The following is a 25,522-nucleotide window of genomic DNA, read 5'->3' on the forward strand; positions in this document are numbered from 1 at the left end:
ACCTCTCAATAAACTAGGTATTGATGGAATATATCTCAAAATAATCAGAGCTATTTAGAACAAACCCATAGCCAATATCGTACTGAATGGGCAAAAGCTGGAAGCATTGCCCTTGAAAACTGGCACAAGGATGCCCTCTCTTACCACTCCTATTCAACATAGTATTGGAAGTTTTGGCCAGAGCAATCAGGCAAGGAAAAGAAATAAAGAGTATTCAAATAGGAAGACAAGAAGTCAAATTACCTTTGTTTGCAGATGATATAATCCTATATCTAGAAAACCTCATCATCTCAGCCCAAAAACTCCTTAATCTGATGAGCTACTTCAGCAAAGTCTCAAGATATGAAATCAATGTGCAAAAATCTCTAGCATTCCTATGCACCAACAGCAGGCAAGCAGAGAGCCAAATCATGAGTGAACTCCCATTCACAATTGTTACAAAGAGAATAAAATACCTAGGAATACAACTTACAAGGGATATGAAGGACCTCTTCAAGGAGAACTACAAACCACTGCTCAAGGAAATAAGAGAGGACACAAACAAATGGAAAAACATTCCATCCTCATGGATAGGAAGAATCAATATCATGAAAATGACCATACTGCCAAAAGTAATTTTTAGATTCAATGCTATTCCCATCAAACTACCATTGACATTCTTCACAGAATTAGAAAAATCTACTTTAAATTTCATATGGAACCAAAAAAGAGCCTGTACAGCCAAGAGAATCCTAAGCAAAAATATAAAAACTGGAGTCATCATGCTACCTGACTTCAAACTGTACTGCAAGGCTACAGTAACCAAAATAGCATGGTACTGGTAGCAAAACAGACATACAGACCAATGGAACAGAACAGAGACCTCATAAATAACACCACACATCTACTATCATCTGATCTTCGACAAACTTGACAAAATCAAGCAATGGGGCAAGGACTCCCTATTTAATAAATGGTGCTGGGAAAACTAGCTAGCCATATGCAGAAAACTGAAACAGGACCCCTTTCTTACACCTTACACAAAAATTAACTCAAGACAGATTAAAGACTTAAATGTAAAACCCAAAACCATAAAAACCCTAGAAGAAAACCTAGGCAATACCATTCAGGACTTAGGCATGGACAAAGACTTTATGATGAAAACGCCAAAAGTAATTGCAACAAAAGTCAAAAGGTACAAATGGGATCTAATTAAACTAAAGAGCTTCTGCACAGCGAAAGAAACTACCATCAGAGTGAACAGGTAACCTACAGAGTGGGAGAAAATTTTTGCAATTGATACATCTGAGAAAGGTCTAATATCCAGAATCTATAAGGAACTTCAACAAATTTACAAGAAAAAAAAAATCAACCCCATCAAAAAGTGGGCAAAAGATATAAACATACACTTCTCAAAAGAAGACATTTATGTGGACAACAGGCATATGAAAAAAAGCTCAATATTATTGATCATTAGAGAAATGCAAATCAAAACCACAATGAGATACCATCCCACACCAGTCAGAACGGCAATTACTAAAATGTCAAGAAACTATAGATGCTGGTGAGGCTGTGAAGAAATAGGAACACTTTTACACTGTTGGTGAGAATGTAAATTAGTTCAACCACTATGGAAGACAATATGGCAATTCATCAGGGATCTAGAACCAGAAATATCATTTGACCCAGCAATCCCATTACTGGGTATATACCCAAAGGAATATAAATAATTCTATAATAAAGACACATGCACACATGTACTTACTGCAGAACTATTTACAATAGCGAAGACATGGAACCAACCTAAATGCCCATAAATGATAGACTGGATAAAGAAAATGTGGTACATATATACCATGGAATACTGTGCAGCCATAAAAAGGAATGAGATCATGTCCTTTGCCAGGACACAGATGAAGCTGGAAGCCATCATTCTCAGCAAACTAACACAGCAACAGAAAACCAAACACTGCAAGTTCTCACTTATAAGTGGGAGCTGAACAATGAGAACACATGGACACAGAGAGGGGAGCAACATACCAGGGCTACTCAGGGGGTGAGTGGTGAAGAGAGGAAGAGCATTAGGACAAATAACTAATGCCTGTGGGGCTTAAAACCTAGATGATGGGCTGATAGGTGCAACAAACCACCATGGCACACACACACCTATGTAACAAACCTACATGTTCTGCACTTGTATCCCAGAACTTAAAGTAAAATTTTTTAAAAGAATAAATAAAAGGACCAATCTAGAGAAATGCTTGCACAAGTGCACCAGGAGACACATATAAGAATGTACACATTTATATTAGCAAATGTGCTCTCATATACTAAAAATGTTACAATGACTTAAATGTTCTTGAGTAGTAAAATGGCTAAATACATTATGTCGTATATATAAAATGGAATACTACAGAGCAGTGAAAATGAAACAGCTAGAGTTACATATCACAACACGAATAAATCTCCAAAACATAATAATGAGAGAATGAAGCAAGTTGCAAAAGGTATTATATAGTATGATTCCATTTATTTAAAGTTCAGAAATAGGCAAAAGTAAACAAAATTATCAATCAACCCTCTGAAAAAATGAGGGTAAAGAGATCATCAATGTAATACAATAATCTATCATCTGAAAAAAATTGATAACTTCATTTGAATTGAATATTTTGTCCTGTACCAACCATGTTCTATTATAGGACTGTGCTCAGAAAGCTTTAGCTATTATGGTGTCATCATCACTGGTATTAGCTCAGTCAAGATTATTATTTTATTATTATTAGTTTTATATTTATAGTCATTCTAATGGGTGTTGTAATTTATGAGTCTGGTGACAACCAGAAGAGCTACAAATTATTCTGTTGATATCTTTCCCTTCAATTGTGAACATATATTCAAACTCAGCACTAGAAATAGCACATACAGTTTTTTACTAGCAATTTGTTCCTAGGATCTTTCATTCTTTCTACATTCATCTTCTCCATTGAGTACTACTGCCTTTACTTCTAGTATTGTCAAGTTACACTGTGAAATGTCTGCCATTCACTGTCAAAACAGCATCATCATGCAACAAAAGACAGAAAGAGCAGCCTTCCCACAGCCACAACTAACCAAGGTTTTATGATGATCAAGACACACAGCCATTAATATGCTCGTGGAGTCATGCTTGGAATTTGGGGATAAAGACAAACTGAGTCTTGAGGTTAAGAGACTCAAAATCATATCACGTGGACAACACTTTAAAGAATATGACTATTTTTTCTATCAGAATTATCTTTTATTTTATTTTATTTTTTATTATACTTGAAGTTCTAGGGTACATGTGCACAATATGCAGGTTTGTTACATATGTATACATGTGTCATGTTGGTGTGCTGCACCCATTAACTCGTCATTTACATTAGGTATTTCTCCTAATGCTATCCCTACCCCCTTCCCACACCCCGTGACAGGCCCTGGTGTGTGATGTTCCCCTTCCTGTGTCCAAGTGTTCTCATTGTTCAATTACCACCTATGAGTGAGAACATGTGGTGTTTGGTTTTCTGTCCTTGCGATAGTTTGCTCAGAATGATGGTTTCCAGCTTCATCTATGTCGCTACAAAGGATATGAACTCATCCTTTTTTATGGCTGCATAGTATTCCATGGTGTATATGTGCCACATTTACTTAATCCCGTCTATCATTGATGGACATTTGGGTTGGTTCCAAGTCTTTGCTATTGTGAATAGGGCTGCACTAAAAATACGTGTGCATGTATCTTTATACTAGCATGATTTATAATCCTTTGGGTATATACCCAGTAATGGGATGGCTGGGTCAAATGGTATTTCTAGTTCTAGATCCTTGAGGAATCGCCACACTGTCTTCCACAATGGTTGAACTAGTTTACAGTCCCACCAACAGTGTAAAAGTGTTCCTATTTCTCCACATCCTCTCCAGCACCTGTTGTTTCCTTGTAAGGCAGACCTGGTGGTGACAAAATCTCTAAGCATTTGCTTGTCTGTAAAGGATTTTATTTCTCCTTCACTTATGAAACTTAGTTTGGCTGGATATGAAATTCTGGGTTGAAAGTTCTTTTCTTGAAGAATGTTGAATATTGATCCCCACTCTCTTCTGGCTTGTAGGGTTTCTGCTGAGATATCCGCTGTTAGTCTGATGGGCTTCCCTTTGTGGGTAACCTGACCTTTGTCTCTGGCTGCCCTTAACATTTTTTCCTTCATTTAAACTTTGGTGAACCTGACAATTATGTGTCTTGGGGTTGCTCTTCTTGAGGAGTAACTTTGTGGCATTCTCTGTATTTCCTGAATTTGAATGTTGGCCTGCCTTGCTAAGTTGGGGAAGTTTCCCAGGATAATATCCTGAAGAGTGTTTTCCAGCGTGGTTCCATTCTCCCCATCACTTTCAAGTACACGAATCAAATGTAGATTTGGTCTTTTCACATAGTCCCATATTTATTGGAGGCTTTGTTCATTTCCTTTTACTCTTTTTTCTCTCAACTTCTCTTCTTGCTTCATTTCACCCATTTGATCTTCAATCACTGATATTCTTTCTTCCACTTGATCAAATCAGCTACTGAAGCTTGTGCATGCATCACATAGTTCTTGTGCCATGGTTTTCAGCTCCATCAGGTCATTTAAGGTCTTCTCTATGCTGTTTATTCTAGTTAGCCATTTATCTAATCTTTTTTTCAATGTTTTTAGCTTCCTTGCAAAGGGTTCGAACATCCTCCTTTAGCTCAGAGAAGTTTGTTATTACCGATCTTCTGAAGCCTACTTCTGTCAACTCATCAAAGTCATTCTCTGTCCAGCTTTGTTCCATTGCTGGCGAGGAACTGTGATCCTTTGGAGGAGAAGAGGCACTCCGATTTTTAGAATTTTCAGCTTTTCTGCTCTGGCTTCTCTCCATATTTGTGGTTTTATCTACCTTTGGTCTTTGATGATGGTGATCTACGGATGGGGATTTGGTGTGGATGTCCTTTTTGTTGATGTTAAGGAATATGACTATTAAGTTATTCCTCTGTGGTGGGAATAAGGAAGACACATTTGATAATTAACTTAAAATATTTAAAGAGTTGTCACATGGAAGCTGGATTTGACTTGTTCTTTATGACCCCAAGGGATAGAACTTGAATCAATGGGTCAGAGCTTCAGAAAGACAAATTTCATCAATTTAAGGAAGAGCCAGCCAGAAATACAATAACCAGTCCCTCAGAAAAGTGAACTACATATTTCAAGAAGCATTCTAAAAGAGTTTAGGCAAGCAGTAGGATGGGGTCAGAGAATAAAATGATTTAGTTTTCAGGGTTCTGAGAGTGTGGGTTCTAGGCATGGAAGAGGATGCTGAGGTAGTAGTCAAGAGGCCTGGGTTATTGCCCTTGCTCATTCACTAACTAGATAGATGACCACCATTTTGAGATTTTTCTCTTCTAATAAGAGTATTAGGATAAATGGATAGTGTTGTCACTGCCTTGATAGAAATAATAGCTCCATATCAGATTAATTTCACACTGATGTCAACCTTAGGACAGAAAATCTGTTTCACTGAAGACAACCTAATTTACTAACACTGGGAATCTGATATAGACCAACAAGGTTTGCAGCATTTATTCTCTGGGGAAACATTAGTGGAAGTATAATGTATACATCACCACCATGGAGTTAAAAAAAAAAAAAAAAAAAACAAGTTTAATCAAAGGGAAAGATTCCACAGGAGCTAGGCTTGATGCTCAAGAAGAATCAATTTGCCTTTGAGAGCAATTACTCCTCAAGAGTAGCTTTACCCTTGGCTTCTATGAAATATTGGTATATCACCTGGAAATAAGCACCACAACATTTTCTTTTTTATTAGTTTGTTATGTTGCTGTATAATACATAATGAACACAATCAGTTGGCCAAATATTGTTCACAGTCTGAGTCTATATAAAGGTATGCAGGAACAGCTTATAGAGTCCTTGATATCCCCTGAATCAAGAGATTCAGCTATGTTTATTTTATTACTATAAATTGTACAGAGGAGAGAAATATCTTTTTCTATATTCCAGGGTAATGGAAAGATGCTTCATTTCTTTCATACTGTTTCTATCCCTATGTTAGGAATATTGTCACTGTTATCTACTTTTTAACTATACAGCAATTTTTAGCAATTTCTGATGGGGAAATGTATCAGTCAAGGTCCCTGCAAGAAACAGAATTCCACTCAGGTGATTTGATGAAGAGATTTTTAATAAAAAACCTGCTTACAGATGTGTGGCTAGGGTTAAAGTTAAACAAGGAAGGATGAGGCCATTATGACCCAAAGATGAGTCATAGCTGGAAGCCATTACTAATCCTAGGTTTGAAAGGGAACATGGAGGAAATAGTGTTTTAGGAACTGGTGAGAGCTGGAACTATGGAGGAATGGATACTCAGCAAAAGCTCTAGCAATGGAGAGACTCAACCACAGCCAAAACTAGAACCAACTTAGCCAGGGTGAAAGAGAGAAGAGATATCCCAACCTCTCTCTCTTTATGTCCTATGATTCATGCTGCTGACTCCCTTTAGCTGAGTCAACAATGCAAACTCAGAAATTTAGTTTGGAATAGTTTGTCCAATTACTATCTCCTAACTCCCATTTCAGATTATTTTCCATATATATATATATATCATACTCTCAAAGGGATATAGTCTAGAAAAGTTTGTTAATGACTACCCAACCAATAAATAATGGAATCCATATGTCACTTGGAGAGAAAAAAATGATGCATGGGGCTACATTTACTGTAATTTAATCATCATTCAAAAATTAATTTAGCCACTACTATATAGTGCTGAAGACAGAAATGGTATCAGACTTCATGCATCTTCTACAATGTAAAAATGCCTAGAGACATGCTCAGTTAAAAAGAGAGAAGATATACACACTACATGTAGATATAGAAGTTTACCCATATGGACATGTGTCTGTAGTTTACATGTATGGGTGTATATGTGTATGTGTGCCCATAGTGAGTATGTGTATATCTGTGCTGATACTCTCCATATCCCCTCTCCATGACCCTCCCCAAATCCACTCTCCACTCTCCTCCAACTGCTTTGTGCCCTAAATGACTGAACCATATGAATTACGTCAATGGGTTTCCTCATCCTCCGGCTTCCTGTTGGGTTCAGACAATGACTGGAATGCCAGAAGAAAATCAGAAGGCAGCAAACAAGAAAGATCAGAGTATTTATTTCTCTGAGTCTCCTTGCAAAGTCACTATGACTCATCATATCCTCAACCATCACAGTTTCTATCAAGCAATCCATCTTTCTCTGCAGGTTCCAGTTGCTGCTCTCTCTCCTTGTCCCTTCAGTAGTGATGGCACCTTGCTTTGACTATCTCCTGGAGTACTACTTCACTAACCCTGTGGTTTCCCTGTACCCTGCCCATATCTTGTAAATTACACCTTTATTAAACTCTTCTCAGGTTATCGAATTTGAGTGCCATCTGTTTCCAGCAGGAACCCTGATGGATACATTATGCCCCAACAACTTACAAGGATTAATAGTATTTTTCTAGTCTTACTGCAACATTCCAGGCTTTGGAAAATTGTATTTCCTTGGTAATAATCTAGGTCTATTAGACTGCAAGGTCTTCAAGAGCAGAGATCATATCATACACACAGTTGTAACATTTGCAGGCATAAATAGCTCCTGCCCACAGTTGACAATCAACAATTATTCTGAGGAATTGAACTGACATAAAACAAAACATAGCTATTCCCAGGCTATGATCTTGAATGAACAAGATAAACATTATCTTAATCATGACATAAGAAAAATCATGTGATCCTAAAGAATTTATTGATGTTAGATGTTAACTTGCTGAACGTAATACCCATTTTAATGTCTTCTTCATGCAGAAATAAATGGTGTTTAAGAGTATTGGCCAGGCACTGTGCTCACGCCTGTAATCCCAACACTTTGGGAGGCCAAGGTGGGTGGATCACTTGAAATCAAGAGTTTCAGACCAGCCTGGCCAACATGGTGAAACCCTGTCTCTACTAAAAATACAAAAACTAGCCAGGCATGGGTGGTGGGTGCCTGTAAGCCCAGCTACTCTGGAGGCTGAGGCAGGAGAATTGCTTGAACCAGGGAGGGGGCAGAGTTTGCAGTGAGCCAAGATTGTGCCACTGCACTCCACCCTGGGCGACAGAGCGAGACTCCATCTCAAAAAAAAAAAAAAAAGTATTATACAGCTGGCTGTGTAATTACATTAATCAAAGAGTGCTTCTTCAGTTGGTTTCTTTGCAGTTGCCATAGTAGCAACCACATGCTTGCAAGTAGAGAGCACACATAGAACCCATTCTTAATTATACGTGTAGCACTACATTTCAGAGAACACAATAAATATGGAGGTCATGAGTGCATGAAAAAGAAATATGATGAAAAAAGATTTGCTCTCTAGCTTTTCTATCTTTTGATTATTCCTAATCCCTTTATTAGTATGTTCTGATTCCCTATTACCCCTTTTCATTCACTGCAATATAAAGGTCTCTGCAGCCACCCACGAGATTACAAACATCTGCTCCTGAAATGACCCAGAACTGTTCTTTAAAAAAAGTCAGTAGGAAATTAAGTCCTGCCATAACAAAAACACAATGGAATGAAAGTATCTACTGATGCTTTCCTAAGAAAACTGACACCACCCTTGGTCTTTTCTCATATTATGGCAGAGCATCAAGGTCTTCCTTTCTAAGTACTCTTTGTATTACTAAGGGTTCTTATTTATTATTAAATATCTTGCCTAGCTGTGCAATATAGGTTATAGATCTTGGCTAGCTGTGCAATATAGGTTATAGATCTTGTCATTCACAAGTATGTTGCCAAGATTAGCTAATTATTGTACTTTTAAAAAATAAACAAACCAGAAAGCATAATATCAAGGGTAAAACAAATTTTCCAATCAAAGAAGACTAAGTAATAATTTCTCTTTTTCTCTCTCTGTATTTTTCCAGACATTATTTAAGGAAAGTCATATAGTCTTTAGAGAAATAAGAGACGGTCTTTACTTAATTCTAATTAAGTCTTTCCAAAGGAGATGGATGCCAATCCAATGTACCTGAAAATTCTTTATTTTAAATAGTCTCACAGTTTAATAACATATTTTGGCATTACTTTTGTCCAATACAAAATTAATCTTATATTGGCAATAAATTATCATTGCACAATAACACATTTGTTTCTGCTTTCTTTGGTGTTGATCTCATCAATGTTGACCATTTGCTTATTTATCCTTTCTATTAGCATTTGCTGATTGCTTATTATGCAGTCGACACTTTCCCAAACTTAAAGAATATACAAATACATGATCCTAACCCTCCAAAAGCTTGTGTCTAGAAAATAAGATAGGTATGCAGTAAACTGGCAGGCCAGCTGGGGGATGCATAGTCTGAGAGCCTAGCAGAAAACACTTATTTCGGCTTCCTGTGCTTGTTCATTCTCCAGCAGCCTAGAGAAGCAAAAGAACAAGTGCATAAGGCTTCTTGAGACCTAAGCTTGAAACTGACCCACTGTCACTCCCACTGCATCCTATTGGCCAAAGCAAGTCACAAGGCCAACCCAGATTTAATGGGAAAGGATATAGGCTCCACCTCTTAATGGAAGGAGCAGCAAAGTAATGGTGCAAAAGCTGTGGATGCAAGGAGAGACAGAAGATTGGAAACATGTTTGCATAGTACTAAATGCACAGTAAGACAACAGGTCTAACCTAGAGGGAATCAGGAAAGGCAAAATACAGTCTTTAAAGATTAGTATATTAGTATCTATAATAAAATGCATTAAAAGGCAAATCAATACTTACATTGACAGTATAAAATAAGGAATCCAAAACATATAATTGAGTGATAGCCTTGAGTCGGTTGTTCTCTTGTTACATTTCTCAATTAGCTAAACCTCTGAAAAGTAAAGTAAGACTTTTTTCCTGAACTTTAGCTTAATATAAACTCTTACATTCTTTTCTTTTTAAAAATTTTTCCATAAGTTATTAGGGTATAGGTGGTATTTGGTTACATGAGTAAGTTCTTTAGCAGTGATTTGTGAGATTTTGGTACACCCATAAACCAAGCAGTATACACTGCATCACATTTGTAGTCTTCTATCCCTCGCCCCCCTCCTACTCTTTCCCACAAGTCCCCAAAGTCCATTGCATCATTCTTATGTCTTTGCATCCTCATACCTTAGCTCCCACATGTCAGTGAGAACAAACGATGTTTGGTTTTCCATTCTTGAGTTGCTTCACTTAGAATAATAGTCTCCTATCTCATCCAGGTCACTGCAAATGCTGTTAATTCATTCCTTTTTATGGCTGAGTAATATTCCATTGCATATACATACCACAGTTTCTTCATTCACTCATTGATCGATGGGAATTTGGGTTGGTTCCACGATTTTGCAATTGTGAATTGTGCTGCTATAAACATGAGTGTGCAAGTATCTTGTTCGAATAATGATTTCTTTTCCTCTGGGTAGATACCCAGTAGTGGTATTGCTGGATCAAATGGTAGTTCTACTCTTAGTTCTTTAAGGAATTTCCACACTGTTTTCCATAGTGGCTGTACTAGTTTACATTCCCACCAGCAGTGTAGAAGTGTTCCCTGATCACTGCATCCATGCCAACATCTACTGTTTTTTGATTTTTTGATTATGGCCATTCTTGCAGGAGTAAAAGTGGTATCGCTTTTGTGGTTTTGATTTGCATTTCCCTGATCATTAGTGATGTTAAGCATTTTTTCATATGTTTGATGACCATTTGTGTATCTTTCAAGAATTGTCTATTCATGTCCTTACCCCACCTTTTGATGGGATTGTCTGCTTTTTTCTTACTGATTTGTTTGAGTTCATTGTAGATTTTGGATATTAGTCCTTTGTCAGATGTACAGATTGTGAAGATTTTCTCCCTCTCTGTGGGTTGTCTGTTTACGCTGCTGACTGTTCCCTTTTGCCGTGCAAAAGCTGTTTAGTTTAATTAGGTCCCAGCTACTTATCTTTGTTTTTGTTGCATTTGTTTTTGAATTCTCAGTCATAAAATCCTTGCCTAAGCCAATGTCTAGAAGGGTTTTCCCAATGTTATCTTCTAGAATTTTTATAGTTTCAGGTCTTAGGTTTAAGTCCTTAATCCATGTTGAGCTGATTTTTATATAAGGTGAGAGATGAGGATACAGTTTCATTCTCCTACTGTGGCTAGCCAATTATCCCAGCACTGTTTGTTGAAAAGGGTGTTCTTTCCCCACTTTATGTTTTTGTTTGCTTTGTTGAAGATCAGTTGGCTGTATAAGTATTTGAGTTTATTTGTGGGTTCCCTATTCTGTTTCATTGGTCTATGTGCCTATTTTTATACCAGTACTATGCTGTTTTGGTGACTATGGCCTTATAGTATAGTTTGAAATCAGGTGGCGTGATGCCTCCAGATTTGTTCTTTTTGCTTCATCTTGATTTGGCTATGCGGGCTCTTTTTTGGTTCCATATGAATTTTAGAATCATTTTTTCTAATTCTGTGAAGAATGATGGTGGTATTTTGATGGAGATTGTATGACTTTGTAGATTGCTTGTGCCAATATGGTCATTTTCACAATATCAATTCTACCCATCCATGAGCATGAGATGTGTTTCAATTTGTTTCTGTCATCTATGATTTCTTTCAGCAGTGTTTTGTAGTTTTCCTTGTAGAGGTCTTTTGCCTTCTTGGTCAGGTATATTCTTAAGTATTTTATTTTATTTTATTTTATTTTATTTTTGAGGCTATTGTAAAAGGGGTTGAGTTCTTGATTTAATTCTCTGCTTGCTCGCTGCTAGTTTACAGAAGAGATCTGATTTGTGTACATTAATCTTATATCCAGAAACTTTGCTGAATTATTTTATCAGTTCCAGGAGCTTTCTGGAGAAGTCCTTAGGGTTTTCAAGGTAAAAGATCATATCATCAGCAAACAGGGACAGTTTGACTTCCTCTCTACCAATTTGGATGCCCTTTATTTCTTTCTTTTTTTTCTGATTGCTCTGGCTAGGACTTCCAGTACTATGTTGAAGAGGAGTGGTTAGAGTGAGCATCCTTGTCTTGTTCCAGTTCTTGGAGGGAATGCTTTCAATTTTTTCCATTCTGTGTTATGTTGACTGTGAGTTTGACAGAGATGGCTTTATTACATTAAGGTATGTCCATTGTATGCTGATTTTGTTGAGAGTTTTAATCACAAAGGGATGCTGGATTTTGTAGAATGCTTTTTCTGCATCTATTGAGATAATCATATGATTTTTGCTTTTATTCTGTTTACGTGGTATATCACATTTAATACAGACACCCCATTACTAAGCATATATTTAATATAAATTATTCTAATATAAGGACTCATGCACAAATATGTTCACTGCAGCATTGTTCATGATACCAAAGACATGGAATAAAGAAAATGTGGTATATATGCACCACAGAACACTATGCAGCCATATAAAGGAACAAGATCATATTATCTGAAGCAACATGGATGGAGTTGGAGGCCATTATCCTAAGTGAACTAACACAGGAACAGAAAAGCAAACACTGTATCTTCTCACTTATAAGTGGGAATTAAATGTTGCATACGTATTGGACACAAATAAAGGAACAACAGGCACCAGGGCCTACCTGAGGGTGTAGGGTGGGAGGAAGGAGAGCACTGAAAAACTACCTAGTAGGTACTATGCTTATTACCTGTATGACAAAATAATCTGTATACCATACCCCCATGACACACAAGTTACCTACATGACAAACCTGCACATATACCCCTGTATCTAAAATAAAAGTTAAAGAAAAGCATAACGCAACTCCATTTTGTTTACAAGCAACTAACTTCAAATTCAACATATGTGGGTTGGAAGTAAAATGATGGGAAAGATAACCCATGCAAATATCAAAAACAAGCCGAAGTAGCTATATTGATATCAGATAAAGTAGACTTCAGGACAAATAAAACTATAAGAGACAAATTTAGATGTGTTACATAATGACAAAGGATTCATACACCAAGAAGATACAGTAATCCTAAATACGTACATATCAAAAATAGACCTTACAATAAAACAAAGATCTACCAAGCATATGGAGAACAAAAAAAAAGCAGGGGTTGCAATCCTAGTCTCTGATAAAACAGACTTTAAAACATCAAAGATCAAAAGAGAAAAAGAAGGCCATTACATAATGGTAAAGGGATCAATTCATCGGGAAGAGCTAACTATCCTAAATATATATGCACCCAATACAGGAGCACCCAGATTCATAAAGCAAGTCCATACAGACCTACAAAGAGACTTAGACTCCCATTCAATAATAATGGGAGACTTCAACACTCCACTGTCAACATTAGACAGATCAATGAGACAGAAAGTTAACAAGGATATCCAGGAATTGAACTCATCTGCGCACCAAGCGGACCTAATAGACATCTACAGAACTCTCTACCCCAAATCAACAGAATATACATTCTTCTCAGCACCACATTGCACTTATTCCAAAATTGACCACATAATTGGAAGTAAAGCACTCCTCAGCAAATGTACAAGAACAGAAATTAAAACAAACTGTCTCTCAGACCACAGTGCAATCAAACTAGAACTCAGGACTAAGAAGCTCAATCAAAACCACTCAGCTACGTGGAAACTGAACAACCTGCTCCTGAATGACTGCTGGGTACATAACAAAATGAAGGCAGAAATAAAGATGTTCTTTGAAACCAATGAGAACAAAGATACAACATACCATAATCACTGGGACACATTTAAAGCAGTGTGTAGAGGGAAATTTGTAGCACTAAATGCCCACAAGGGAAAGCTGGAAAGATCTAAAACGGACACCCTAACATCACAATTAAAAGAACTAGACAAGCAAGAGCAAACACATTCAAAAGCTAGCAGAAGGCAAGAAATAACTAAGATCAGAGCAGAACTGAAGGAGATAGAGACACAAAAAACCCTCCAAAAAATCAATGAATCCAGGAGTTGGTTTTTTGAAAAGATCAATAAAATTGATAGACCACTAGCAAGACTAATAAAGAAGAAAAGAGAGAAGAATCAAATAGATGCAATAAAAAATTCCCTTTGAAAACTGGCACAAGACAGGGATGCCCTCTCTCACCACTCCTATTCAACATAGTGTTGGAAGTTCTGGCTAGGGCAATCAGACAGGAGAAAGAAATCAAGGGTATTCAGTTAGGAAAAGAAGAAGTCAAAGTGTCCCTGTTTGCAGATGACATGATTGTATATTTAGAAAACCCTGTCATCTCAGCTCAAAATCTCCTTAAGCTGATAAGAAACTTCAACAAAGTCTCAGGATACAAAATTAATGTGCAAAAATCACAAGCATTCGTATACACCAGTAACAGACAAATAGAGAGCCACATCATGAATGAACTTCCATTCATAATTGCTTCAAAGAGAATAAAATACCTAGGAATCCAACTTACAAGGGATGTAAAGGACCTCTTCAAGGAGAACTACAAACCACTGTTCAGTGAAATAAAAGAGGACACAAACAAATGGAAGAACATACCATGCTCATGGATAGGAAGAATCAATATCGTGAAAATGGCCATACTGCCGAAGGTAATTTATAGATTCAATGCCATCCCCATTAAGCTACCAATGAGTTTCTTCACAGAATTGGAAAAAACTGCTTTAAAGTTCATATGGAACCAAAAAAGAGCCCACATTGCCAAGACAATCCTAAGTCAAAAGAACAAAGCTGGAGGCATCACGCTACCTGACTTCAAACTATACTACAAGGCTACAGTAACCAAAACAGCATGGTACTGGTACCAAAACAGAGATATAGACCAATGGAACAGAACAGAGCCCCTAGAAATAATACTACACATCTACAGCCATCTGATCTTTGACAAACCTGAGAGAAACAAGAAATGGGGAAAGGATTCCCTATTTAATACATGGTGCTGGGAAAATTGGCTAGCCATAAGTAGAAAGCTGAAACTGGATCCTTTCCTTACTCCTTATACGAAAATTAATTCAAGATGGATTAGAGACTTAAATGTTAGACCTAATACCATAAAAACACTAGAGGAAAACCTAGGTAGTACCATTCAGGACATAGGCATGGGCAAAGACTTCATGTCTAAAACACCAAAAGCAATGGCAGCAAAAGCCAAAATTGACAATGGGATCTCATTAAACTAAACAGCTTCTGCACAGTAAAAGAAACTACCATCAGAGTGAACAGGCAACCTACAGAATGGGAGAAAATTTTTGCAATCTACTCATCTGACAAAGGGCTAATATCCAGAACCTACAAAGAACTCAAACAAATTTACAAGAAAAAAACAAACAACCCCATCAGAAAGTGGGCAAAGGATATGAACAGACATTTCTCAAAAGAAGACATTCATACAGCCAACAGACACATGAAAAAATGCTCATCATCACTCACCATCAGAGAAATGCAAATCAAAACCACAATGAGATACCATCTCACACCAGTTAGAATGGCGATCATTAAAAAGTCAGGAAACAACAGGTGCTGGAGTGGATGTGGAGAAATAGGAACACTTTTACACTGTTGGTGGGATTGTAAACTAGTTCAACCATTATGGAAAACAGTATGGTGATTCCTCAAGGATCTAGAACTAGAAGTACCATATGACCCAGCCATCCCGTTACTGGGTATATACCCAAAGGATTATAAATCATGCTGCTATAAAGACACATGCACACGTATGTTTATTGCGGCACTATTCACAATAGCAAAGACTTGGAATCAACCCAAATGTCCATCAGTGACAGATTGGATTATGAATATGTGGCACATATACACCATGGAATACTATGCAGCCATAAAAAAGGATGAGTTTGTGTCCTTTGTAGGGACATGGATGCAGCTGGAAACTATCATTCTTAGCAAACTATCACAAGAACAGAAAACCAAACACCGCATGTTCTCACTCATAGGTGGGAACTGAACAATGAGATCACTTGGACTTGGGAAGGGGAACATCACACACCGGGGCCTATCATGGGGAGGGGGGAGGGGGGAGGGATTGCATTGGGAGTTATACCTGATGTAAATGACGAGTTGATGGGTGCAGCACAGCAACATGGCACAAGTATACATATGTAACAAACCTGCACGTTATGCACATGTACCCTAGAACTTAAAGTATAATAATAATAAAAAAAAATAAAAATAAAAAAATAAAAAAATAAAAAAAATAAAAAATAAAGAAAAGAATTTTCAACCCAGAACTTCATATCCAGCCAAACTAAGTTTCAAAAGTGAAGGTGAGATAAAATCCTTTACAGACAAGCAAATGCTTAGAGATTTTGTCACCACCAGGCCTGCCTTACAAGAGATCCTGAAGGAAGCACGAAACATGGAAAGGAACAACAGGTACCAGCCATTGCAAAAACATGTCAAAATGTAAAGTCTATCGATGCTAGGAAGAAACTGCATCAAGTAGCGAGCAAAATAACCAGCTAATATCATAATGACAGGATCAAGTTCACACATAGCAATATTAAGCTTAAATGTAAATGGACTAAATGCTCCAATTAAAAGACACAGACTGGCAAAATTGATAAAGCGTCAAGGCCCATCAGTTTGCTGTATTCAGGAGACCCATCTTACATGCAGAGACACACATAGGCTCAAAATAAAGGGATGGAGGAAGATCTACCAAGCAAATGGAAAAAAAAAAAAGCGGGGTTTACAATCCTGGTCTCTGATAAAACAGACTTTAAACCATCGAAGATCAAAAGAGACAAAGAAGGCCATTACATAATGGTAAAGGGATCAATTCATAAGGAAGAGCTAACTATCATAAATATATATGTACCCAATACAGGAGCACCCAGATTCATAAAGCAAGTCCTTAGAGACTTACAAAGACACTTAGACTCCCATACAATAATAATGGGAGACTTTAACATCCCACTGTCAACATTAGACAGATCAGCGAGACTGAAAGTTAACAAGGATATCCAGGAATTGAACTCAACTTTTCACCAAGTGGACCTAATAGACATCTACAGAACTCTCTACCCCAAATCAACAGAACATACATTCTTCTCAGCACCACATCGCACTTATTCCCAAATTGACCACATAGTTGGAAGTAAAGCACTCCTCAGCAAATGTAAAAGAACAGAAATTATAACAAACTGTCTCTCAGATCACAGTGCAATCAAACTAGAACTCAGGACTAAGAAACTCAATCAAAACCGCTCAACTACATGGAAACTGAACAACCTGCTCCTGAATGACCACTGGTTACATAACAAAATGAAGACAGAAATAAAGATGTTCTTTGAAACCAACAGGAACAAATATACAAAATACCATAATCACTGGGACACATTTAAAGCAGTGTGTAGAGGGAAATGTATAGCACTAAATGCCCACAAGAGAAAGCAGGAAAGATCTAAAATTGACACCCTAACATCACAATTAAAAGAAATAGAGAAGCAAGAGTGAACACATTCAAAAGCTAGCAGAAGGCAAGAAGTAACTAAGATCAGAGTAGAACTGAAGGAGATAGAGACACAGAAAACTCTCCAAAAAATCAGTGAATCCAGGAGCTGGTTTTTTAAAAAGATCAACAAAATTGATAGACTGCTAGCAAGTCTAATAAAGAAGAAAAGAGAGAAGAATAAAATAGACACAATAAAATGATAAAGGGGATATCACCACCGACCCCACAGAAATACAAACTACCATCAGAGAATACTATAAACACCTCTATGCCAACAAACTAGAAAACCTAGATGAAATGGATAATTTCCTGGACACTTACACTCTCGCAAGACTAAACTAGGAAGAAGTTGAATCCCTGAATAGACCAATAATAGGCTCTGAAATTGAGGCAATAATTAAGAGCCTACCAACCAAAAAAGTCCAGGACCAGATGGATTCACAGCCAAATTCTACCAGAGGTACAAGGAGTTGCTACCATTCCTTCTGAAACTATTCCAATCAGTAGAAAAAGAGGGAATCATCCCTAACTCATTTTATAGGCCAACATCATCCTGATACCAAAGCCTGACAGAGATACAAAAAAAAATAGAATTTTAGACCAATATCCCTGATGAACATTGTTACAAAAATCCTCAATAAAATACTGGCAAACCGAATCCAGCAGCACATCAAAAAGCTTATCCACCATGATCAAGTCGGCTTCATCCCTGGGATGCAAGGCTGGTTCAACATACACAAATCAATAAACATAATCCAGCATATAAACAGAACCAAAGGCAAAAACCACATGATTATCTCAATAGATGCAGAAAAGGCCTTTGACAAAATTCAACATCCCTTCATGCTAAAAACTCTCAATAAATTCGGTATTGATGGAACGTCTCTCAAAATAATAAGAGTTATTTATGACAAAACCAAAGCGAATTTCATACTGAATGGGCAAAAACTGGAAGTATTCCCTTTGAAAACTGGCACAAGACAGGGATGCCCTCTCTCACCACTCCTATTCAACATAGTGTTGGAAGTTCTAGCTAGGGCAATCAGGCAAGAGAAAGAAATCAAGGGTATTCAGTTAGGAAAAGAAGAAGTCAAATTGTCCCTGTTTCCAGATGACATGTTTGTATATTTAGAAAATCCCATTGTCTCAGCCCAAAATCTCCTTAAGCTGATAAGCAACTTCAGCAAAGCCTCACGATACAAAATCAATGTGCAAAAATCAGAAGCATTCTTATACACCAGTAACAGAGAAATAGAGAGTCAAATCATGAATGAACTCCCATTCACAATTGCTTCAAAGAGAATAAAATACCTAGGAATCCAACTTACAAGGGATGTAAAGGACCTCTTTAAGGAGAACTACAAAGTGAACTGAGCAGTGAAATAAAAGAGGACACAAACAAATGGAAGAACATACCTTGCTCATGGATAGGAAGAATCAATATTGTGAAAATGGCCATACTGTCCAAGGTAATTTATAGATTCAATGCCATCCCCATCAAGCTACCAATGAGTTTCTTCACAGAATTGGAAAAATCTGCTTTAAAGTTCATATGGAACCAAAAAGGAGCCCGCATTGCCATGACAATCCTATGTCAAAAGAACAAAGCTGGAGACATCACGCTACCTGACTTCAAACTATACTACAAGGCTACAGTAACCAAAACAGCATGGTACTGGTACCAAAACAGAGATATAGACCAATGGAACAGAACAGAGCCTCTAGAAATAATACCACACATCTACAGCCATCTGATCTTTGACAAACCTGAGAGAAACAAGAAATGGGGAAAGGATTCCCTATTTAATACATGGTGCTGGGAAAGCTGGCTAGCCGTAAGTAGAAAGCTGAAACTGGATCCTTTCCTTACTCTTTATACGAAAATTAATTCAAGATGGATTAGAGACTTAAATGTTAGACCTAAAACCATAAAAACACTAGAAGAAAACCTAGGTAATACCATTCAGGACATAGGCATGGGCAAGGACTTCATGTCTAAAACACCAAAAGAAACGGCAACAAAAGCCAAAATTCACAAATGGGATCTCATTAAACGAAAGAGCTTCTGCACAGCAAAAGAAACTACCATCAGAGTGAACAGGCAACCTACAGAATGGGAGACAATTTTTGCAATCTACTTATCTGACAAAGAGCTAATATCCAGAACTTATAAAGAACTCAATCAAATTTACAAGAAAAGAAAACCCCATCAAAAAGTGGGCAAAGGATATGAACAGACATTTCTCAAAAGAAGACATCCATATAGCCAACAGACACATGAAAAAATGCTCATCATCACTCACCATCAGAGAAATGAAAATCAAAACCATAACGAGATACCATCTCACACCAGTTAGAATGGCAATCATTAAAAAATCAGGAAACAACAGGTGCTGGAGAGGATGTGGAGAAATAGGAACACTTTTACACTGTTGGTGGGACTGTAAACTAGTCAACCATTGTGGAAAACAATGTGGTGATTCCTCAAAGATCTAGAACTAGAAATACCATTTGACCCAGCCATCCCATTACTGGGTATATACCCAAAGGATTATAAATCATGTTGCTACAAAGACACATGCCACCAATATGTTTATTGCAGCACTATTCACAATAGGAAAGACTTGGAATCAACCCAAATATCCATCAGTGGCAGACTGGATTAAGAAAATGTGGCACATATACACCATGGAATACTATGCAGCCATAAAAAAGGATGAGTTCGTGTCCTTTGTAGGGACATGGATGCAGCTGGAAACTATCATTCTCAGCAAACTATTGCAAGAACGGAAAACCAAACACTGCATGTTCTCGCTCATAGGTGGGAATTGAACAATGGGATCACTTGAACACAGGAAGGGGATCATCACACACCGGTTCCTATTGTTGGGAGGGGGTAGGGGGTAGGGATAGCATTAGGAGATATACCTAATGTAAATGACAAGTTAATGGGTGCTGCACACCAACATGGCACACATATACATATGTAACAAACCTGCATGTTGCGCACGTGTACCCTAGAACTTAAAGTATTAAAAAAAAAAAAAAAAAAAAAAAAAGGAGAGAACAAGACTCATCCTTTTGCTATCTGCAAGAGATCCATCTCACAGGTAATGACACCCATGTGTTCAAAATAAAGAAATGGAGAAAGATCTACCATGAAAGGGTTAACAAAAAAGAGCAGGTGTTGCTATTCTTGTATCAGATAAAATAAACCTTAAACTCACAACAGTTATAAAAGGACAAAGAAAGGCATTGCATAATGATAAAGGATTCAATTCAACAAGAAAATTTAACTATTTTAAATATATATGCACCCAACATTGGAGCACCCAGATTCATAAAACCATTACTTCTAGACCTAAGAAAATATTAACAGGCACACAATAATAGTGGGAGATTTTAACATCTCACTGACAGCGTTAGACAAATCACCAAGGCAGAAACTAACAAAGAATTTCTGGACATAAATTTGACACTTGACCAACTGAACCATCTGCAGAGTACTCCATCCTATAACCACAGAATGTACATTCTTCACATCCACATATGGACCATACTTGAAGATTGACCACATGCTCAGTCATAAAGCAAGTCTCAATAAATTCAAAAAATCAAAATAATACCAAGTATATTCTTGGACCACAATGAAATAAAAATATACATCAAACCAAGAGGAACTGTCAAAACCACATGAATACGTGGTAAGTAAACAACTTATTCCCAAATGGGTAAACATTGAAATTAAGGCAGAAATCAAAACATTCTTTGAAACAAATGAAAATAAAAACACAACATACCAAAACCTCTGGGATATGGCAAAAGTAGTGTTAAGAGGAATGTTTTAGCACTGAACACCTAGATCAAAAACTTAGAAAAATCTCAAAATAATAACCTAATCTTGCACCTAAAAAGAACTAGAAAAACAACAATAAACTAAACCCAAAGTTATCAGAAGAAAAGAAATAACTAAAATAAATGCAGAGCTAAATGAAATTGAGGACCAAAAATATATATAAAAATCAATGAAATGAAATATTGGATCTTTGAAAGGATTAACAAGATTGAGAGACCACTAACAGGATTAGCAAAGACAAAGAGGGAGAGGATCTAAATAAGTGCAATCAGAAATAACAAAGGTGGTATCACAACTAATCCCACAGAAATTTCTGTTCTAAGTCATCCAGTTTGTAGTACTTATTACATGAGCCTTAGGAAATTAATACAAATATTAACAACTTTATGCTTATAAATATGACAGTTAGAAGGAAAATGACCACTTTCTACCAAAACTTAACCAGGATGAAATAGATAATCTGAATTATCCTATAACTAATAACAAAATTGAACATGTAATTTAAAAGCTCTGAAAAAGAAAATTCTAAGCCCAGATAGTTGCCCAGAAGCATTCTGCAAAACATTAAGGAAGAATTAACACCAGTTTTACACAATCTCTTCCAGATGAAGGCAGAGAAAGGAATACTTCTTAACTCACTATATAAAGCCAGTATTACCCTTATAACAAAATAAATAAGATAATACAAAAAACTATAAAAAATTACAGAAGAACATCTCCCACAAATTTAGACATAAAATTCTCAAAAAATAAATATTAACAAATTGAATTTTAAAATGTATTAAAAAATGTACATACCATGACCAGGTAGGATTTATTCCAGGTATGTAAGACTGGTTTAACACTTGAAAATCAATCAAAGTAATCCACTATATAAACAGGCTAACGAAGAGAAGTCATATGATCATGTCAATTAACATAGAAAAAGTATTTGGCAAAATCCAATAGTCATTCATGATTTTTGAAAAACTCTTATCAAGTTAAGAATAGAAGGGCATTGCCCAAACTTGATAAAGTGGATTTATTTAAAAAACCCTACAGTTAACATCATAATTCATGAAGAAAGACTGAATTTTTTTTCCTAAAATTGATAAAAATGGGAGAATAGTCACTCACATCACTTTTTTTCAAAATAGTGCTTGAAGTTAGAGCCACTGCAATAAGTCAAGAAAAGCAAATAAATGACATTCAGTTTTTTAAAATGAGAAAATAGAAGTATTCCTATTTGTAGATAACATTATTATCTATGTCAGAGATCATGAGGAGAATAAAAGAAATCATGAGGAATCTCAAAAAAAAAATGCTAGAACTAATAAGTGAGTTTGGCAAGGTCACAGGACACAATATTAACACATGGGAATCAATCTCATTTTTATATACTAAAAATGAACATATGAAAATCAAAATTAAAAACATGATACAATTTACAATCACTCCCAAGAAAAGTGAATACTTAGGTATATGTTTACCAAAATATGTACAGGTTACGTATACTGAAGATTTCAAAACAGTGATAAAAAAGATCAAAAGCGACCTACATAAGTGAAGAGATATCTCATGCTCGTGTATTAGAGGAGTCAACATTGCAAAGATGTCAAATTTCCCCAAATTTATTTATGTAATTCCTATCAAAAACCCAATAATATTTTTGTAGATATCAACAATAGTAGTATTCTAAAATTGGTATGAAAAGACACAGTCCATAGAATATATAAAACAATCTTGAAAAAGAAGAATAAAATGGGAAGAATCACTCTACTCAATATTAAGACTTACTTATAGCTACATAATCAAGACAATGTTGTATGGGCAAAGGGATAGACACATATATCAATGGAATAGAATAGGGAACTTAGAAAAAGCCCCAAAATAATATGTTTAATTTTTGACAAAGGTGTACATGCAAACCAATTCAAAGGAGGAAGAACAGCCTTTTCAATGGATAGTACTGAAGCAATTGGACACAAATGCGAAAAAAAAAAAAACCCTTGACTTAATTCTCACAAATTATACAAAAAAAAAAACTCAAAATGAATACTGTGCTTAAATGTAAAATATAAAACTATGAAACTTTTAGAAAAAAATTATGAGAAAATCTTCAGGTTCTAAAGCTAGGCAAAGAGTCTTATACTTGACACCAAAAGCACAATGCACAAAAGAAGAAACTTGATAAATGTTTCAGGAGACTTCGTAAATCACATCACATCTAATACATGAAAGGTAATTCAGTATCAATAACTATCAGGGAAATGCGAATTGAAACCATAATGTGATATTACTATATACCTGTCAGAACAGCTAAAATAAAATTATAGTGACAACATCAAATGCTAGTGAGGATGTGGAGAAAGTAGATTACTTGCATTGCTGGTAAAATGGTACAGCCACTCTGGAAAACAGTTTGGCGATTTCTTTTAAAACTAAACATGTGATTACCATATAACACGATTTCACTCTTGGGCATTTATTTCAGAGAAATAAAACTTTTTTTTCAAACTAATACCTGTGCACTACTGTTCATACAAGCTTTATTCATATAGCCAACAACTGAAAACATCCCAGAAGTCTTTCAACGGGTGAATGATTAAATAATCTATGGTGTATCCATACAATGTAACACTACTCAGCAATAAAATAGAATAAACTATTGATACACAAGAGAGCTCGGACACATTCCGAGGGAATTATGCTGAGAGAAAAAAAGCCAATCCCCAAAATTTAAATACTATATAATTCCATTATAACATTTTGAAATGACAAAATTGTAGAAATGGAGAACAGATTAGTGGTTACCTGTGGTCAGGGACCAGGACAGGGATGGGGAGGAAGGGAGGTGGGCAACACAAGGGATTTTTATGATGATAGAACTGTTCTGTTTCTCAACTTAAGTAGTGGATACATGAGCACATTATATAGAATGCAATACACACACACACACACACACAAATACAAGTAAAACTGGAAAATTTTTACCTAGATTGGTGGTGGATTGTATCAATGTCAATATCCTTTGTGATATTGTATGACAGGTTTGCAAGATGTTACCATTTGGAGAAACGAAGTAAGGGTACACTGGCTCTCTCTACTATTCTTACAACTGCATGTGACTCTAAACTCGCTGAGAACAAGTGGGAAGTAATATAGGCATTCTTAATTCTCCCTTAAACAGGGACCTATATTTTTGTTGGTATATGTCCTTAGCATTTTTATAAAGCCTCTCATGGTGCCACTTGTATTTTATCAGCATCTCCTATATGAAATGAAATGTACATAAGGCTTCGAAGTATTAAAATTTCCAAATAATAATAGCAGAAAGAAAAATATCTTCAAATACCTTGTCAGTAGAAAGTAAAGAAGCTAAGGGTCTAAATCAACTGCCCATATTCTTTTGGCAAAATATCAAACTTTCAACAAACAGATTAGGTAGCAATTTCAAGAAAATTTTTTTCTTTATATTTTACTTTTTTCTAAGATAATTTGATTCAGCGACTGAAATTTAGAATAAAAAAAGACAAAGAACAAAAGATAAAAAGAGGCAGTAGACTCGGGATCCTGGAGTCTAGTCTCAAATCTGCTACTATCTGTGAGTTTGGGCAGAACTACTCAATCTTTTTGTATCTCAACTTTCTGGTAAAAATAAAAGCATTATACCAAACCCCAAGGTTCCTTCCAGTTCAAAATAGTCTATGATCCTATGAAATTTAGAATGTTGATGAAGGTATAGTTGATAATGTTTCATCTCATTCCTTCATTAGACCTAATTTAATAAAGTTCTCCATGGTAACTTCAATTGCCAATCCACGCATTCCCTTCAGCTGTGTAAATGATGCTCCTCATTCCAGTATGACTGTCCAGGTTTCATTACCAAGTCTCTAAGTGCTAATTAACTTTGAAACTGCTCTTCAATATGGGCTGAATTACAATTCATAGTAAACTGCTTCTATCTCCCTCAGATTGTTCTCAATTTGTTTTCAGACACATGGAGTGTCATTTTACTGCTATTCTTAACTGTTTCCTTTGGAGTTCCTCTTTTTCGGTCATTCCATTGAATGAAATAATTTTGAAGAGGAGAGAGATTGAAAAAGGTTTTAATCATATAGCAGCTTCAAGACTTCTTAGCTACCAGTGCTTTGGGGGGGCTCTTGCCTAACATTCTTCTGTGGCTCAGATATTATTGTTCTCAAGAGTTACCCTTGGTACAAATTCTCTGTGGTACTCATCT

General features: G+C 36.3%; 1 protein-coding gene across 1 annotated transcript in view; it reads left to right on the forward strand.

The window, feature by feature from the left end:
- The window catches only part of SMS (spermine synthase), an 863,947-nt gene that overhangs the window by 70,619 nt on the left and 767,806 nt on the right, over positions 1-25,522 (forward strand). The gene's annotated exons all lie outside the window — the stretch shown is intronic.

The sequence above is a fragment of the Macaca thibetana genome, chromosome X (assembly GCF_024542745.1).
Source record: "Macaca thibetana thibetana isolate TM-01 chromosome X, ASM2454274v1, whole genome shotgun sequence".
NCBI classification, from domain to species: Eukaryota; Metazoa; Chordata; class Mammalia; order Primates; family Cercopithecidae; genus Macaca; species Macaca thibetana.